Raw genomic sequence first — 19406 nt, forward strand, 5'->3', positions numbered from 1 at the left:
CTGCATGCACCTTCAGGTGTCCTGGGGACCAGCTCATCTGGATGCAGCGCTGGAACCTGAAGACAAGATACCTCAGCTTGATTGTGCCCATGTATGACATTCAGAGGTTGAGGTCAGGCTTGCCTTGTTCACTGTCATCTCTGCCAGTGTCTTGACAGTACTATTTGGAGGCATGAAGACCAACCCATCTCACCTAAAACTGCTGGCCTGCATGCACCATCTGGAAGCCTGATAACAGGCCCACCTTGCTTACTGATGCTTCCATGTACCATCTGAGGGCATGAGGACAGGCCTTTCCTGATAAGTACCACTGCTTTTGGCACCTTAAAATGCCATTGAAGGGCCTGGGGATTGATAAGCTTTTCCCACTGCAGCTAGTACCCATACACACCAGTGGAGTGCCTGAGGACAGGTCTGCCTCACCCACTGTGGAGTGCCAACTGGTACTCAAGCAAAACTTCTAAAGGCTTGAAGGTGTGTCCACCTTGCCCACCAATGGCATCAGTCCATGCCTCCTAGAGGCCTGGGGACCAGCCTGCTGACCCTGGAGCCACTGCCACCTGCACCCACCCCCCTGGAGGCCTAGAGACTGTCTTGTCTAGCCCACTGCCACCACTACTGAGGGCTAGTCTGTCACCTTTATTGCCATTATGATAATTCCCTCAAATAGATTTTCCATGTTTTTAGCACTTTATTCTTCTTCTTCAGGGATACCTATTATTCACATGTTTGTTCACTTTGTGTCATCCCGTATCTCTCTAAACAATTGCTCTGCCTATTTAAATGACTGGGTTAGCGTGAGAGCCTTGTCTTCAAGCTCTGATATTCTTTCTTCTCCTTGGTTTAAACTGTTGCTGAAACTTTCTGCTACATTTTGAAAATCCCCAAGTGACACTTTAAATTATTCTAGTTCAATTATATCCTTCCCAATTTTTTAAATCTCTTTAGTGACTTTTTCATTAATTTACTGAAATAGTTTTGGTGCTTATTTTTGTTGGTTTCAATTTTCCCTTCAATTCCATTTATAATAATATGGAACACTGCACAAATTTGCGTGTCATCCTTGTGCAGGGCCATGTTAATTTCTGTATACTTCCAATTTCAGTATATGTGCTGTCAAAGTGAGCACCCTTGTGTTTTGAGATAGGGTCTTACTTTTTAGCTTCGGCTTGAGTTCAGTATATGTGCTGTCAAAGTGAGCACCCTTGTGTTTTGAGATAGGGTCTTACTTTTTAGCTTTGGCTTGAGTGCAGTGGTGTCATTATAGCTCACTGCAACCTCAAACTCCTTGGCTCAAGCAATCCTCCTGCCTCAGTCTCCTGAGTAGCTGGTACTACAGGCACATGTGGCCATGCCTGGCTAATTTTTTCCTTTTTAGTAAAGATGGGGTCTCATTCTTGCTCAGGCTGGTCTCAAACTGTTAACCTCATGCAATTATCCTACTCCCAGAGTTCTAGGATTACAAGCATGAGCAACCATGCCTGGCCATATTCTACCTTTTGCTAAAGGCACATTGCAACATGGTCAATGTGAGGACTCCCTGGATTTTCCTAGAATAGAGATACAGATACTGATTTCACAAGGTACTACTTTATGATATGAATATGGAGAATAAGATTCCTTCCTGTCATAATGGTTATCACTTGATATAGTTATTACTTGGACATGGGAAATGGTCTCTGATCTAAGTGAAGACTGATCTATGGAATAAGAATGTCAAGGTTGGAGCCCACCTGATGGTATGTGGACAGGAAGGTATTTTCTTTATATCTCTATTTCTCAAAATAGAATAATGTGTGTGATTGATATGTTGACAAAGAGAACGTAGTTATTTTTGCAGATGCTTTCTGTCTAGAGGAACATCCTGACTTTATCTCCAAGTGATGACATTTGCTCTCATTGACAACACAAAGACAGTTTTTCACACCAAACATTCTGACATTGTAGTAAACTAGAATTGTTTCAAATAACGCACGTCTAGTACACTGCTAGTGAAGTGCAGAAAAGTGGGCAAATGGATGGAATATCTCATACAATGGAGGTTATGGTAGGCAGTCTCTAATATGTTTTCTAATAATCTTGACTCCTGATATTCATGTCCCATGTAATCCTCTCCTATTGGGTATTGGCTGTACATTATGACTTACTTCTAATGGTAGAAGTAATTCTATCAAGGTTAGGTTACAAAAAGACTCTGGCTTCTGTCTTGCATATTTTCCCTTATTTGCTCATTCTTATGAAAGCTATTTGTCATATTCTGTGTTGCCCTATGGAAAAATCCCATGTTGTAAGGAAGTGAGAGCAGCTTCTAACTGATAATCAGTGAGGAACTGAGACCCTAAGCTCAACAGTCTGCAATAGATTGAATCGTTCCACAAGCCACTTGAATAAAAATGAGACCACAGTCCCAGCCAGTAACTTAATTGCAGTCTTATAAACTAATTATACCTATACTCATGGCTATAACTTGATAGTTAGCAATATCCAATGAAACCTTAATGCAGAAGCACCTATTAAATCATGCCTAGATTCCTGACCCAAAATAACTATAAGATAATAAATGTTTATTTTCTTCAGTCACTTAGTTTTTGGGTAATTTATTCTGCAGCCATAGATAACTAATGAAAGGGTGCACTCCTTCCTAAAGGTAGTTATGTCTCCTATTGCACTGCATTTATCATTAAAAATTGACAAATAAAATTATATATATTTATTAAGTATAATATGAGGTTTTGAAGTAAATATACATTGTGGAATGACTAAATCTAGCTAATTAATATATGCATTAGTTCACATAGTCATTATATTTGTGTTAAGAACACTTAACATCCATTCTCTTAGCATTTTTCAAGAATACAATATACTGTTATTAACTATAGCCACCATGTGATAAAATAGATCTCTTGAACTGACTCTTTACCTCACTGAAATTCTGTCCTTTGATCAACATTTCCTCCAAATCCTCCCTGGAACTCCTCATTTTTGGATTACACATATGCATGAGATCATGGAGTATTTGTTTTTCTGTGCATGGCTTATTTTAATTAATATAATATTTTCAGGTTCATCCATGTTGCTGCAAATTCATAATTCCCTTGTATTTAAGGGCTCTATAATATTTCGTTGTGTATATGTACCAAATTTTCTTTATCTTTTAATAAATTAATGGAAACTTAAGTGGATTCCATATTGGTTATTGTGAATTATATTGCAATAAACATTGACGTGCAGATACCTCTTTGACGCACTGATTTCATTTCTTTTGGCTATATACCTGGCAGTGAGATTACTGTATCACATGAGATTTCTATTTTTAATTTTTTGAGGAACCTCTACACTTTTTTCATAATGGCTATACTAATTTACATTCCCATTAACAGTACCATTCCTTTCCTTAATCTGTCCTATACCTGCCCCACTTCCTTCTTTCTCATTATATCAATCATAGAACAATACATGGAGGATTCACATCACAGTGAATGGGTTTCCAGTCATCCATAGCTAACCATGAAAAGGGCAAAGTCCCAGGACCATTCAGAATGTCATATTATCTTCAATCACTTTATAATTGATCCTTGTGAAGTAACTATTTCCTTTGTGGTCAGGATAACCATATAGCTTTCAAAATGGATAACTAATTGAACTTATTCTCCTGGCTCAAATTTTTTGCTTTATTACCTAGTCATTTACCAATATCCAAAGACAAGGGAGTAGCTGCTATGGAGGATCAGCAAAAACTCCTCATGTCTTCAGCTCCCTTACAACCAAGATGATACAATACTTGTGCAGGTTCTCGAACAGTTTTGGCGTGTTAACTTTACAAACACAAGTTTTGCTGCATCAGCTGAGAATCCTTAGTGCTTCCTCATGCTATTTAGAATATCACCAGTGCTGAATAAAATCTGTCCTTTCAGATGCTTTTGTCTCCCCTGAAATTCTTTATTCCCTAAGTGAAAGAGGAAGAAGCTCCTCACAGAGTATGAAAAATACACAGATGAAGAATACCATGATCATACTAATGCACACAGCTATGATTTAATAAAAATAAATAAATAAATAAAAATAAAGAATACATAATTTATTGGAATACATAGTAAAATATATCATTCCATGTTGAATCAAATTGATTTTTATATAAATGCAATTCATATAACAGACTGAATATTAGAGAAGCCAATATAATTCTGTTTGCAAGATTATTTTCCATTAATGGATTCTACAAGTTTGAAGTATATAACTGGAGAACTGTATAAGACCACCAACTTGGTTATATAATGCTAGAATCATTCAGGAAAAAAACTATTTAAATAATATTAAATTTCAATAGTTGAAACAATGATGAATAGTTGCTTCTTTGGGGATTTTGTAAGAAAAGATCACAGATTAGAAAACTGAAAGAAAGTATCCAATATAGCAAATATTAAATTCTAGAATAAAACTTAGAAAGAAAAATACCTTTTCTGGACATTGGCCTAAGCAAAGAATTTATTACTAAAGCCCCAAAGAATTTTTAACAAGACAACAAATAAATAAATGAGACTTCATTAAACTAAAACCTTTCGGCACTGCAAAGGAAATAATCAACAGAGTACATAGGCAACCTACAAAATGAGAAAAAATATTCACAAGCAATACATCTGACAAAGAACTAATATCCGGAATATATGAAAACTCAAACAAGTCAAAAGAAAATAATCCCATTAAAAGTGGGTAAAAACCATGAATAGACATTTTTAGAAAGAAGATATACAAATGGCCAACAAACACATGAGAAAGTGCTCAACATTACTTAACATCAGGGAAATGAAAATTAAAACCACAATGATACACTGCTTTACCTCTGTCAGAATGGTCATCATTAAAAAGTCAAAAAATAATAGATGTTGGTGTAAATGTGGTGAAAAGGAAAATGCTTATGAGTACACTGTGGGTGGGAATGCAAACTAATACAATCTCTATAAAAAACAGTATGAAGATTCTTCAATGAACTAAAAATAAACCTACCATTTGATTCAGCAATCCCACTACTGGGTGTATACCTGAAGGAACAAAAGCCATTTTATAAAAGACACCTGCACCTGTATGTTTATTTCAGCACAATTCACAATTACAAAGATAAGGAACCAACCTAAGTGCCCACCAATTGATGAGTGAATATGGAAAATATGGTATAAATACACCATAGAATAGTATTCAACCATAAAGAAGAACGAAATAATGTCTTTTGCAGCAATTTGGATGTTACCAGAGGCCATTATTCCAAGTGAAGTAGCCCAGGAACAAAAATAAAATATCCCTGGTTCTCATAGTGGGAGCTAAACAATGTGTATGCATAATCATACAGAGTGACTTAATGGACATTGAAGACTAAGAAGAAGAAGAGTGGGAAGGGAATATGAGATGAAAAATTACCTACTGGGTACAATATACACTATTCAAGTGAAAGGAATATTAAAAACCTAGACTTCCCCACTATGTGATTTTCTCGTGTAACAACAATAAAATAAATTCATACCCCCAACTCAATTTAAACAAAAAATGAATAAAAGGGAAAGAGCACGTATAAAGAGAAAAAAAGGCATTGGCTTAAGTATTTGGCACTAGTCTCTCTGTCACTCCTTAGCCTCCTGTATGGGTGGCTGCAAAGTTACAGATGAGATAGGTTTCTGAGAACAACTTTAGGTTAGATTTCTGTGTAACTTGGATCCTCAATGAACAGCGCACATGTGGTAATGACAATGACAACACTATAATAACTACAACACTATAATGGCTCACATGTGGTGATAATAATACCATGTATACTGTAATAATAAAAATAATATCATGTACTGAAATAATAAGTTACAGAAACTAGTATGCTCTTTGTTTTAATTCAAACAAACCGATCATAAAAGCAAATTCATAAAAAAATAGATATGAGAAATTTAAAAAACATATATTAAAAGTTAATACTTAATGTTGCATCAATGCTAGTCTAATAGGAATGTTATGCTTATTTTAATCTAATAAGCTTTCCATTTCAATAATCAATCCACTATGCTGCTTAATAATAATTGATGTTTTCACTGGAGCACTGCCTTTCACATGTGTCAGGGGTCGCTGCACACTAACCCCGACCTGGAAAGGCAACTGGGGAATGATGCTGAGGATACATGAGTTTAAAACATGAAGTCTGAGAATGCCTGAAGAAAGCTTACATTATCTCAGGCAAAGCAGTAATACTGAGAAAATGTGGCACCTCTCCAGCCTCTTCAGAAAGTTTTTATTGATTTCTAACAAAGGTGTGCAAAATGCAAAAATGCCAAAAGATAGTGTTGAAAGAATCCTAAGTCCCCAGGAAGATTGGATAGAGAGGGAGGCTGGGTAAAAGGTAGGGGGTTGCTAACAAAACAACCGGGGATATTTAGAAAGGGGGAGGAAAAAAACTAATGCTATTCCCACAGGGGAAGTATGCCAAGTTTCCTAATCTAATTACATATCAGAAGTTCAAAGCAATTATCCAACATACTCAATACTAATATGAAGCCAGTAGATGATCTGATACAGGCCACATAGGTGAACAATTCATTTCATTTCAAGTTGGGAGGTAAGGGTAATGAGGGAGGGAGAGGGGAAAGGATGGGGTGTTCTCACTGAATGGGCACAGGATGAGGGGTTGACACACCTTTGTGTGTGGAACATAACCACAAGAAGGACTCTACATAACAAAATCAAATATTTTGACCTGTTCGTACCCTCATAGTTACCTGAAATAAATTTACTTAAAAAAAAAAAGTTCAAAGAACTCAGCCCTTCCCACCTGTTGACTCTGGGTTCTCAGGAGTAGTCAGTTCTGTCCAGGGTCTCCTCTGGGCTCTTTTCATCTTCCGTGGTTTTGATGAGCACACAGAAATCACAAGGCACATACTTTCCTCTGGATACCCCAGGGTTGAGGTGGGGCACCTGGCTGAGAAGTCAACCTGTCTACCTCACACACACATGGTCCATCTTTTTTTTTTTTTTATTAAATCATAACTGTATACAATGATATGATTATGGGGCATCATACACTCACTTCATAAACCATTTGACACATTTTTATCACAGTGGTTAACATAGCCTTTCCGGCGTTATCTCAGTTACTGTGCCAAAACATTTACATTCTACATTTACCAAGTTTCGCAAATACCCCTGTAATATGCACCACAGGTGTGATCCCACCGATTCCCCTCCCTCTACCTACCCCCCCCTTTCCCACTTCTCCCTATTGTTAAGTTGTAGCTGGGTTATAGCTTTCATGTGAGAGTCCCAAATTAGTTTCATAGTAGGGCTGTGTACATTGGGTATTTTTTCTTCCATTCTTGGGATACTTTACTAAGAAGAATATGTTCCAGCTCCATCCATGTAAACATGAAAGAGGTAAAGTCTCCATCTTTCTTTAAGGCTGAATAGTATTCCATGGTATACATATACCACAATTTATTAATCCATTCGTGGATCGATGGGCACTTGGGCTTTTTCCATGACTTAGCTATTATGAATTGGGCTGCAATAAACATTCTGGTACAAATATCTTGGTCCATCTTTCTCACTGTATCCTTTATAATTGTTCCTACAGTCCAGTGAATCTTGGTATCTGGCCTTTCTCCCAACGCTTATTTATTTCTACTTTCATTCCCATTGTAATCACCTTTTTCTTCTCTGCAGGCTCACATGGACTTGCAGTGGACAATAGTCATAGCACAGACTCACAAAATCAAAAAAACGTTAAGACAAAAGTGATGCTGCTCATATGAGACTGTACAGACAATGACTTTAGCCCCTAGTGTAAAGACGCTGTGCCAACAAACTGCTTACACCATACAGGTTAATATAAATTCATAGAAGAAAGTAGTTGTTGAATTATTAATTATAAGTTGCCTTTATGGGAAGCTTTAATATTCCATTTGTAAGTATGGAATAGCATAAGTCAGGTTGTCTGTAACCCAGTGATTGACCTGAATATCTTAAAGGTTCTTTGTTCTTTTTAAATTATCTAATTTTCATGTTATTGCCCACTAAAGCAATTAATGAGCTATTTCAGAAGGAAACTTTGAGAAATCTTTTCATATATTAAAAAATAGATTTCTCTCTATTGAACATCTACTTAACAAATGCTGGTGTGGCCCATTGACTTGTTTTTTTTTTTTCTTTTGGCCGGGGCTGGGTTTGAACCCGCCACCTCCAGCATATGGGACCAGCGCCCTACTCCTTGAGCCACAGGCGCCGCCCTTTGACTTGTTTTTATTATGCAGTAGATCATACATCCATAGTGAGCATCATACCTGAATATAACTGTTTTAATATGCCACAGAAAAAGTTTTTTGTTTATTTGTTTGTTTACCAGAAGGAAGCACAGCCAGCTCAACTCCAATTACATATTGAAACTAGGACTTGGATACCACTGACTTCCTAATGAAAAGATGATGAATGTATTGTAAAAATATGACAAAGTGCTCATTTCTGATGGGAAATTTTAACAATCTATTGATATTAATTTTTCATGGATTTTCTGAATAAAAAAATAGTAACCACTATAAGTTCTAACAGATTAAACTATCCATTTAAACTCCATAGATTGACAGATTAGATTTAAAAATGATTTATCTGTATAATGTCTACAGGTGACCCACTTTGGATCTAAAGACATAGACTGAGAGTGAAAGGATGGGAAAAGATAGCCCATTGAAAGAGTGACTCAATGCTGCATTGAGTAGATATACTATTATCACTCAAAATAAACTTTACTAAAATTATTACAGTAAACAAAAAGGTATTATGTAACTATATATAATCTTTTCTTTTAATATAAGCATTTATAATCATAAGTTTCTTTTGAGTACTCCTGATGCTGCATCCTATGGGTCTAGTATGTTGTATTTCCATTTTCATTCATCTCATGTATTTTCTAATTTCTCTTGTCATTCCTTTATTCCATTGTTTGTTTACTTATGTCGTATTTAACTTCCACATATTTGTGAATTTTCCAGTTTTTCTTGTTTATGTATGGTTTTATTCAGAGAAAACATTTTTTAAGATTTTAGTTAAAGTTTATTGAGACCAGCTATGTGATCTAATATATGGTCTATCCTAGAGAATGTTCAAGTGTCATTTAGAAGAATGTGCATTCTACTATTGTTGTGCACCACTTAATAGTATTCTCTATATGTCTGTTAAGTGTAGTTGGTTTATAGTGCTGTTCATATCATCTATTTCTTTTTTGTTGTTGTTGGGGAATCATTGAGGGTACAAAGAGCCAGATTACACAGCTTGCATTTGCTGGGTAAAGTCCCTCTATTAATAGTGTCCCATCCCCAAGAGGTGTGTTGCACACCATGGCCCCACACTCCTTTCCCTCCTTCCTTCTCTCTACTCCCTAATTCCCTTCCCCTCAACATGTACTAGCATCACTTTCTTTCATATCAGAATTGAGTACATTGGATTCATGCTTCTCCATTCTTGTGATGTTTTACTAAGAATAATGTGCTCCACTTCCATCTAGGTTAATACAAAGGATAAAAGTCTCCATCTTTTTTAATAGCTGAAGAATATTCCATGGTATGCATATACAACATCTTGTTAATCCATTCCTGGATTGGTGGGCATTTAGGTTGTTTCCACAATGCAGCAACTGTAAATTGAGCTGTGACAGACAGTCTAGTACAAATGCCCTTACAATAAAAGTATTTTTTTTTTCCTTCTGGGAAGATACCCAGTAGTGGGATTACAGGATCAAATGGGAGGTATAGTTTGAGTTCTTTGAGGATTCTCCATACTTCCTTCCAAAATGGTTATATTTGTTTGCAGTCTCACCAGCAGTGTAAAAGTGTTCCCTTCTCTCCACAACCATGCCAGCATCTGCAGCTTTGAGTCTTTTTGATGTGGGCCATTCTTACTGGGGTTAGATGATATCTCAGGGTGTTTTTTATTTGCATTTCTCTGATAATTACAGATGATGATATTTTTTCATATACTTCTTAGCCATTCATCTATCTTATTTAGAGAAGGTTCTATTCATTTAACTTGCCCATTGATATAAGGGATTGTTGGCTCTTTTTGTTGCTTAATTTGCACTCTCTATAAATTCTAGTTATCAAGCTTTTGTCCGATTCATAAAATGCAAATATCTTCTCCCATTCTGATGGTTGTCTATTTACTTTGGTTGTTGTCCCCTGAGCTGTACAGAAGCTATTGAGTTTAATTAAATCCCATTTGTTTACTTTTGTTGTGGTTGCAATTGCCACTGGTGTCTTCTTCAAGTGTTCAAGATTTCTTCAAGTCTTTCCCCAGGCCGATACCTTTAAGTGTTTGCCCCACATTTTCCTAGAGGATTTTTTATTAATTCATGTCTTAGATTTAGATCTTTTATCCATCTTGAATCAATTTTAGTGAGTGGAGAAAAGTGTGGGTCCGCACCCACATCATCTATTTCATTATTGATCTTTTATGTGTTTGTTTTATTTATCATTCAATGTGGGGGTATTTAAATTTCCATTTGTTACTTTAGGGTTGTCAATTTATTCATTCAATTCCGTCAATTGCATTTGCATTAGAATGTTTATTGAGGGAGCTGTCTGTAGCTCAAAGGGGTAGGGCGCGTGCTGCACCCACGGCACCATAGCCGTAGTGAGGCGGCGCTGTCCGCGTTCTAGAACGACGGGAAGGTGGATTGTGCTCCACGGAGCTTAGCCCCCAGCACCCCCAGTATGCACAGCATCAGAAATGTTGCCTAGCATGCTCAGTTACCCGCTTAAGTTTAAAGATTGTGGCATCTATTCATGTGTTTGTCATTCTGTACCAAAAGTCTGTTTGTTCTGATAAACTATCAATATGTACTTTCTTAAGAATGAACACAATACACTGTTGATCCAAATATAACACCACCTCATGAGCTTACTAGACTCAGTGGCACTACTAATGAACACACAAAGAGGTTTTTCCCACCATAAATATCAGTGGGGACAGAAAAAACAGAATAAATGCATAAACAGAACTTTTACAAGACATGACCTCCCACAATAAGGATTTGTTCAAACATCTTGCTTCACTAATTTTCATATGTAATACAAATCAATAGAGTAGTTTAATGTTTAACAAACAATCAGTTATGAATCAAAGTATAGTTACTAATAAGAGTAAAAATATATAGAAAATATATATAAAAGTAGTCAAGCATTATACATAAAAGAATATGTCCAGCTGTTTTAAAAATAAGATCATAAGAAACTGAAAAGAGTTGCAGGACTGAGAAGAGTTGTAAGCCTTAACATTCCTAAAGAGGGAGTAAGCAGGTGTTACTGATAAACCACCTCCCTCCGGAGAGCAAAACCTTGAAAACATGTAATGCATGATAAACCACATATGCAGACACAAAGATAATTTACAAGCATAAGCAGAATGAAGATTGCATTGTTTGAACCTTGGAAAGAAAATGTATAAATACCAACATATACTCTCAGTAAAATTTACAGCTGCATACTTTAACCCGTAGTGTGCCAGACTGTCATTCCTGCGCCGACCTCTCAACTTTCCTCGTTCCTTCTCCCTGCTTTCCCTCGGACTGGAGCCCACCGACAGGGTGGTCCGTGGCAGGCGCGCCAGTCCCATATGCCAGAGGTGGCGGATTCAAACCCAGCCCCAGCCAAAAACCAAAAAAAAAAAGAATGTTTATTGAAGCTCAATTTACAATAGTCAAAACGTCAAAACGTGGAAGCAACCTAAGTGCTCATTAACCCATGAATGAATTAACAAACTGTGCTATATGAATATATGCTACTTTTGCTCCATGTATACCATGGAATACTATTCAGCCATAAAAAGATGGAAACTTTACATCTTTTGTGTTTACCTGGATGGAGCTCAAACACATTCTTCTTAGTAAAGTATCACAGGAATAGAAAAACAAGTATCCAGTGCACTCAGTACTAATATGAAATTAACATATAAACAAATACATGCCCACACAAAAGAGAAATACAAGTATAGTCTAGTGAAGGGAAGGGGAGAAAGGATTTGGAAGTAGGGAGGGAGATTGGTGGGTACTCACCTAATGTGCACAATGTGAGAGTGTTCAGCACATCTCCTGGGTGAAGGGCTCAACTGCAACTTGAACTTTACCTTAAACATGAAAACAATGTACCCTAAACATCTGTACCTTCATTTTAATCTGAAATAAAAAAGAAGTGTGTCCAAGCAATAAAGCAAAACATTAATTGTAGAACTTAAAAAAAATGAAGAAGAAAGCAGAAAGAGGGACGGAGGGAGGGTAGTGGGGCCTTGGTGTGTGTCATACTTTATGGGGGCAAGACATGATTGCAAGAGGGACTTTACCTAACAATTGCAATCAGTGTAACCTGGCTTATTATACCCTCAATGAATCCCTAACAATAAAAAAAAAATGAAGAAGATGATGAAGAAAGAATAAAAAGAAAACCCCAGAGACTCAACCACAAAACTTCTGGAAGTGATCAAGTAATTCAGTAATGTCTCAGGACATAAAATCAATGTCCACAAATCAGTAGCCTTCATATACAGTAGTAACAGTAAAGCTCATAACCACATGTAAAAGGTTGAAACTGGATCTGTACCTCTTAACACTTCCAAAAATTGACTTATGATCAATGTAAGATTTAAATCTGAGACACTAAATGGTAAAAACCATAGAAGAAAAAGTGGCAAAAACTCTTGATGGTATAAGCTTGGGGGAAGGTTTCATGAATAAGATCCCACTGGAAAAGAGTCATCTGACAGCGGCTTGCAGAGGATCCTGTCTTTGATGGTGTCCCTGAAGTGACAGCAGAGAGAACTGGGCAAGCCAGAAACCCAGGACCGAAAGCGATTCTTATATAAAAAGTTACCGAGTGTTGAAGGACTCCATGCTTTTGTTGTGTCTGATAGAGATGGAGTACCTATTATTAAAGTAGCCGATGATAATGCTCCAGAATATGCTTTGAGACCTGGTTTCTTATCTACTTTTGCCCTTGCAACAGACCAAGGGAGCAAACTTGGACTTTCAAAAAATAAAAGTAACATCTGTTACTATAACACCTACCAGGTGGTTCAATTTAATCATTTGCCTCTGGTGTTAAGTTTCATAGCCAGCAGCAATGCCAATACAGGACTAATTGTCAGCCTAGAAAAGGAACTAAAGACAACAATTAAAGAAAATAGTAAACCTTCAGAATAGGAGAAGTTATTTGCTTGTTAAGAATCTCAGAGGGGTGGCAGGCACCTATAGTCCCAGCTATTTGGGAGGCCGAGGCAAGAAAATCACTTAAGCCCAAGAGTTTGAGATTGCTGTGAGCTGTGACACCATGGCTACTCTACCCAAGATGACATAGTGAGACTCTGTCTCAAAAAAAAAAAAAAATTAGGAGACAAACAAGGATATTAGATACTGATAAAAGGTCAATTTACAAAGACTATATAGCAATTATAAACATATAAACACCAAACATTAGAGGTTCAAAAGATATGAAGGAAATGAAGACAAAACTGGAGGGAAGAATAGACAACTTGAAATAATAAAGGCCAGGCATGGTGGGTCATGCCTGTAATCCCAGCACTCTGGGAGGCCGAGGTGGGTGGATTGCCCGAGCTCATGGGTTTTAGACCAGCCTGGGCAAGAGCAAGACCCCCATCTCTAAAAATACTCAGGCATTGTGGCAGTTGCCTATAGTTCCAGCTACTTGGGAGTCTGAGGCAAGAGAATCTCTTGAGCCCAAGAGTTTGAGGTTGCTGTGAGCTATGATGCTATGGCACTGTACCAAGGGTGACAAAGTGAGACTCTATCTAAAAAAAAAAAAAGAAAAAAAAGAAAGAAAAGAAAAAGAAATAATAATACAAGACTTCAATACTCCAGTTTTAATAATGAATGAAATAATTGGACAAAATATCAATAAGAAAATAGCAGGCTTGAATAACATTATATACTAATTAGAACTAATAGAGATATAGAGAATCCTCCACACAAAAGAGCAAAATAAAATTTTTGAAAAGTGCACACAGAGAATTTACCAGGAATATATCTTAGATGACAAAACTAGACTAAAAAATTTTAAAAGACTGAAATCATGCAATTTATTTTTTCTGGTAATAGTAGATTAATAGCAGAAGATATGAAGTAATGAACAGCAGAAGAAAAACTAGAAGACCACAAATATGTGGAAGTCAAACAACACAGTTTTAAATAATCAGTGAGTCAAATAAGATAGGAGAGAAATTAGAAAACATCTAGACACAAATGTATATAGAAATAGCATATCACAGCATATCACAACTTATGAAATGCAGTAAAAGTAGTGATAAAAGAGAAATTTATAGTTGTAAATGTTTACATGAAAAGAATAAAGACCTCAAATCTACAACTTGAGTTTGTATCTTAAAGAAATAGAAAAATAACAAACTAAGTACAAGGTTAGCAGAAGGAAGAAAGTGATGAAAAGATTACAGCAGATATAAAAATTAGATAAGAGAAAAACAATAGGGAAAATTAATAAAATCAAGTGTTGACTCTCCAAAAAGATCAATAAAATTGACAAACTTATAGCCACATTGATTTTATAAAAAGAATATTCATTTATTAAAATCAGGAATTTAAATTGGGACATTGCTATTAAGTACAGAAAAAAAAGTCCCAGACCAGATGGCTTCCCTGGAGCATTCTACCAAACATTTAAAAAAGAATTAATGCAAATCTTGTTTAAATCATTCCAAAAATGTGAATACAAGGTCATATTGCTTAACTCCTTTTATGAGGTCATCATTACCCTGATAACAAAGTTAAACAAAGACTACAGGAAAAGAAACTAAAGTATAATATCTCTTACTAATATGTTTTTAGAGTCCTCAACACAACACTACCAAATCAAGTTCAGCAGAATACGAAATGGATTATACGCCATGACAAAATGAAATTTAATCATGAAGTACAAGGGTGGTTCAACATATTATAAAATTCAAACAATGTAATGCATTTCACTTAACCAGAATTCTACAAAGAATGAGAATCAATAGGAAATTATAAACAGATACTAAATATATGGATTTATTATGAGGAAGTAGCTCAGATAATTTAGAGGAAGTCCCCAAAATCAGTAGTTGGCATGCTAAAGACCTAAGAAAAGTGGTAGTGTAGCTCCAGTCCAAGTTCGAAGGCCTGAGAAGCAGCAGAGCTAATGGTATAGGTTCCAGTCTGTGTCCCAGTCTGAAGGCAGGAGAATATTGATGCTCTAGCTCAAAGACAGTAAACAGTGAAAAAAGATTCTCTCTTACTCAACCGTTGGTTCTAGTCAGGCCTTCAAAAATTTGGACGAGGCCCAACCACAGTACATAGTACAATATTCTTTACTGTTCTACCACTTCAATTGTTAATTTCACCCAGAACCACCTCAAAGACACACCCAGAATGATATTAACCAAATATCTGGGCACCCTGAAGCCCAGTGTAGTTGAAATATAAAATTAACCATTACAGCATCAAATGAACAAAATGAGGGAACAAAAGCCCATAATCATCTTAAATGATGTAGAAAAAGCATTTGACTAAATTCAGTATCTTTTCATGATAAAAACATTCAACAAACTAGGAACAGAAGGAGTAAACATAATAAAGGCCATATACAAAAACCCAATCAATATACAGGGTGTTCATAATGTTCATGTGCAATTTAAAATATTAAACTATTTTATTTCAAATTGCACATGAACTTTATGGACACCCCTGTATAACATCATGCTCAACGGTTAAAAGTGGAAAACTTTCTTTTGATAAGATCAAGAATAAAGCAAGGATGCCTACTTTTACCACTTGTATTCAACAGAAGATTTTCATCAGAACAATTAGGAAAGAAAAAGAATTGAGGCAACCAAATTGAAAAGGAAGACGTGAAATTATCACTGTTCACAGATATGATCTTGTATGTCTAAAAATTCCACAAAATTCCTTGTAGAACTGATATTCAGCAAATATGTACTGTATTCAGAAAAGTTATAGGAAATAAAATCTATATGCAAAATTTCATTGTCATTGTATATACTGAGAGCAATGTAAACAAGAACATTATTCCTTTTACAATATTTTCAGAAAGAATAAAATATATAGAAAATACCTATCAAAATGGTGATAGAAAAAACAACATTAAGAAGTTAAAGATATAAAATGGAAAAAATTATCACACTCATAAATGAGAAAACTTAAGTATTGTTACAAAGTCAACAGTACCCAAGCAAACTACACATTGCATGCAATACCTATCAAAATCCCATAGGCATATTTTTACAGAAATAAAAATTCATGCTAAAATTTATATGAATTCTCAGGGATGCTGAATAGACAGCAATCTTGAAGGAGAACAAAAGTACAAGATTCACACTTCCTGATTTCAAAACTCATTTTCAAAGCTACAGTAATCATAAGAGTGTGAATGTAAAGAAAGTGCCATCAGCAAGATGTTTGAATAGGGGCTCCCAGCCTTCATCCTCCTACAGACCACAATACATTAACAAACATCCATGGACAAAAATTCCTTCGTGAGAAATCTGGAATCCAAGTAAAAGATTACAGCACTATAGAGGAGTACAGAAATAAGAAAAAGCACGTTGAATAGGGTAAGAAATGCAGTCTAATTTTCTTTTCCTCCAAGCATGCAACAGTGAGAGAGAACTCCTTGGCCAGGACTTTTCACATAGGGGAAATAATGAGTTGAACATTTGACTTCCAACAATATTTAAGGGTGCTACCTGAGGGCCTTCTTCTTTCTCACCTCACTCAGAACACTGAGGGACCCAACGCTCAACATTAATAGACCAACTGAAGGCAACTAAGAACAAAAAAAAAGGCACATAAGCTCTCAAAAACCAGTGCATGTTCTCAAGAGCCAACCTATAACCCCTGATAGCTGGCCCACCTACAGCCCCTGGCACAATCCCCCCTGCCTACAGACCTCAGCAGACTCACCCTCCTAAACATCTTGCACTAGTTATGCCTACCAAAGCATCCCAGCACCAGGCCAACTGGCTGTGGATCAAGACAGGAGGCCTACATGATCATGGACCCTTGCAGCGGGCCAATTTGCCTGCTGAGAATCTATGGCTAAGATGACTCATGATAGGCTTTCCTATCAAATCCAGTCTATAAAGACTAGAATAAATGATTGCCTCTTTAAATACATAAACACTGAGATAAGTCTAGAAGGATCATAAAGAATCAAGGAAACATGAAATGACCAAAGGAACAAAATAAAGCCCCAATAACTGACCCCAAAGAAATGGAGACCTATGAATTGACAAAAAAAAAAAAAAAAGACTTGAAAATTATCACCATAAAGATGGTCAGTAAACTACAAGAGAATAAAGATGGAAAATGAAACAAAAATAAGAAAACTAATACATGAACAAGATGAGAGAATTAACAAAGAGATAGAAATCACAAAAAGAATTAAGCACACATTATTTAGCTTCAGAAGAAGCTGAAGACTACAATGTATGAATTGTAAGCACTTCTACAGCACAGTCAATCAAGCAGAAGAAAGACTCAATGAACTGAAACAGCTCATTTGAAATTATATAGTGAAAGAAACTAAAGCAAAAGAGAATAAAAAATAACAGGATGATCTAGTGCAGTGGGGTTCAAAAGTAATTGATCACAATTAGTGACAGATTTGTTTGCTCCTTCTCCACTCCCACTGCTCACTTGAAAAAAAAAGAGTAAAAAAAATCTATGGAATTTATGGGACACTATCAAGAGAACCTTACAAACACAGACAATGTAGCCTAGTCATATGTATCCTTATGTTAATCCAAAAATAAATAAAATAAAAAATAAGAACAAATTTTAAAATTAAAAAAAGAGAATCAATATACAAATTATGGAGTGCAAAGAAGGGTAAAAGAAAGGGGAAGAGAATTTATTTAAATAAATAATGGCTGAAAATGTACCAAATATGGTAGGGAAATGGACAGCCAGATTCACAAAGCACAAAGGGTACCAAATATGTTGAATGTAAAGAGGTCTACACTTTACATTTTACATATTATAATAAAATTTTGAAAAGTACATGATAAAGAGAATTTTAAAAGCAGCAAAAGTGAGTCGCCTTGTAAAGAGAATCCTAGGTGTGGTTAAATACAAACAACTGGTGCATCTTGGAAGGGTACAGGTGAAATTTATTAAATGTAGAATACAAAAGTCTGAACACAGTATCTAAGAAAATGTCATGCAGGCTATGTTAACCAGTTCGATGAAAATATTTCAAACTGTATATAAAACCAGCACATTGTACCTCATGATTGCATTATTGTACACAGCTATGATTTAATAAAATAAAATAAAAGAGAATCATAATAAATCTATGAGCAGATGTCTCAGCAAAAAACCCTTCAGGCCAGAAAAGAGTGTGATGATATATTCAAAGTACTGAAAGAAAAAAAAAAAAAAACAAACTTGCCCATCGACAATCCTATACTCTGTAAAACAGTCCTTTGAAAATGAAGGAAGGAAAAAAATAATTTTCCAAGAAAAAAATTAGTACATTTGCCACTACCAGCACTTTGTTACAAGAAGTGTTAGCAGGAGTTCTTCAAATTGATATAAATGGGTGTTAACTGCTACATGAAAGTACATGAAAACATAAGTCTCTCAACTAAAGGTAAATATTCAAATGCAGAGTAAGGTGACATTATAGAAATGTAAAATAAAAGTTAAAAGTATTAAGAGAGGTGTTGGAGGGGGCGGGTGGTTCAAGCTGCACGGAGAACTGGCAGGTGCTGATCCAAAAGGGAAATTTTGAACCATAAAACTCAGAGTAAGGTCCCCGAACGCTCCAACCACGGGAAGTGGCTACAGCTGCTGAAGCCGTGGACCGGCTTCAGCCCCGAGAACCAGCTACAGCCGCTAAAGCCACCAACCTGCCAGCGACCACGCACCCAGCACCACTCTCCCCACAGCCGATTGCAGTCGCCAGTTTGCAGGAGAACCTGGGAACAGAGTGGAAAGACTTAAGAAGCATGGACACCTGCACTGAGTGGGAAGGTCTGTCACAAATGCTGTCTGGAAAAGAACAGCTGAGGTTACACAATTCTTAGGTGACAAACTTTAATAGAAATTCCAAAATGGTGATGGGCCATGGAAGGTGGTTACCAGGTTAACAGTATAAACTGTAAATTAGGTATAAGCCTCGGAACAACTCACAGCGCCACCTGGTGTCCAGAAAGTATATTGCAGTATGAATATATTACTATGAAAGTTGATCCCATCAGCAGACATATGGATGAATATTTCTACACGCAAGAATATTTTTGTAGTTGGTGCTTTTTTTATTGTTTTGTTTTGTTCTGTTTTTTCCTCACCATTTTCTTGGAAGAGCTTTCAATAATTTTTTTATTAT

At 36.2% G+C, this 19406-nt stretch overlaps 1 non-coding gene across 1 annotated transcript; it reads right to left on the reverse strand.

The window, feature by feature from the left end:
* Positions 1-1026: 1026 nt before the first annotated feature.
* LOC128578766 (U6 spliceosomal RNA) lies at positions 1027-1129 on the reverse strand. The gene has a single exon (XR_008377896.1). It is a non-coding gene; the product is annotated as a U6 spliceosomal RNA (small nuclear RNA).
* Between the last annotated feature and the right edge of the window lie 18277 nt (positions 1130-19406).

This window comes from Nycticebus coucang, chromosome X (assembly GCF_027406575.1).
Source record: "Nycticebus coucang isolate mNycCou1 chromosome X, mNycCou1.pri, whole genome shotgun sequence".
Taxonomy (NCBI): Eukaryota; Metazoa; Chordata; class Mammalia; order Primates; family Lorisidae; genus Nycticebus; species Nycticebus coucang.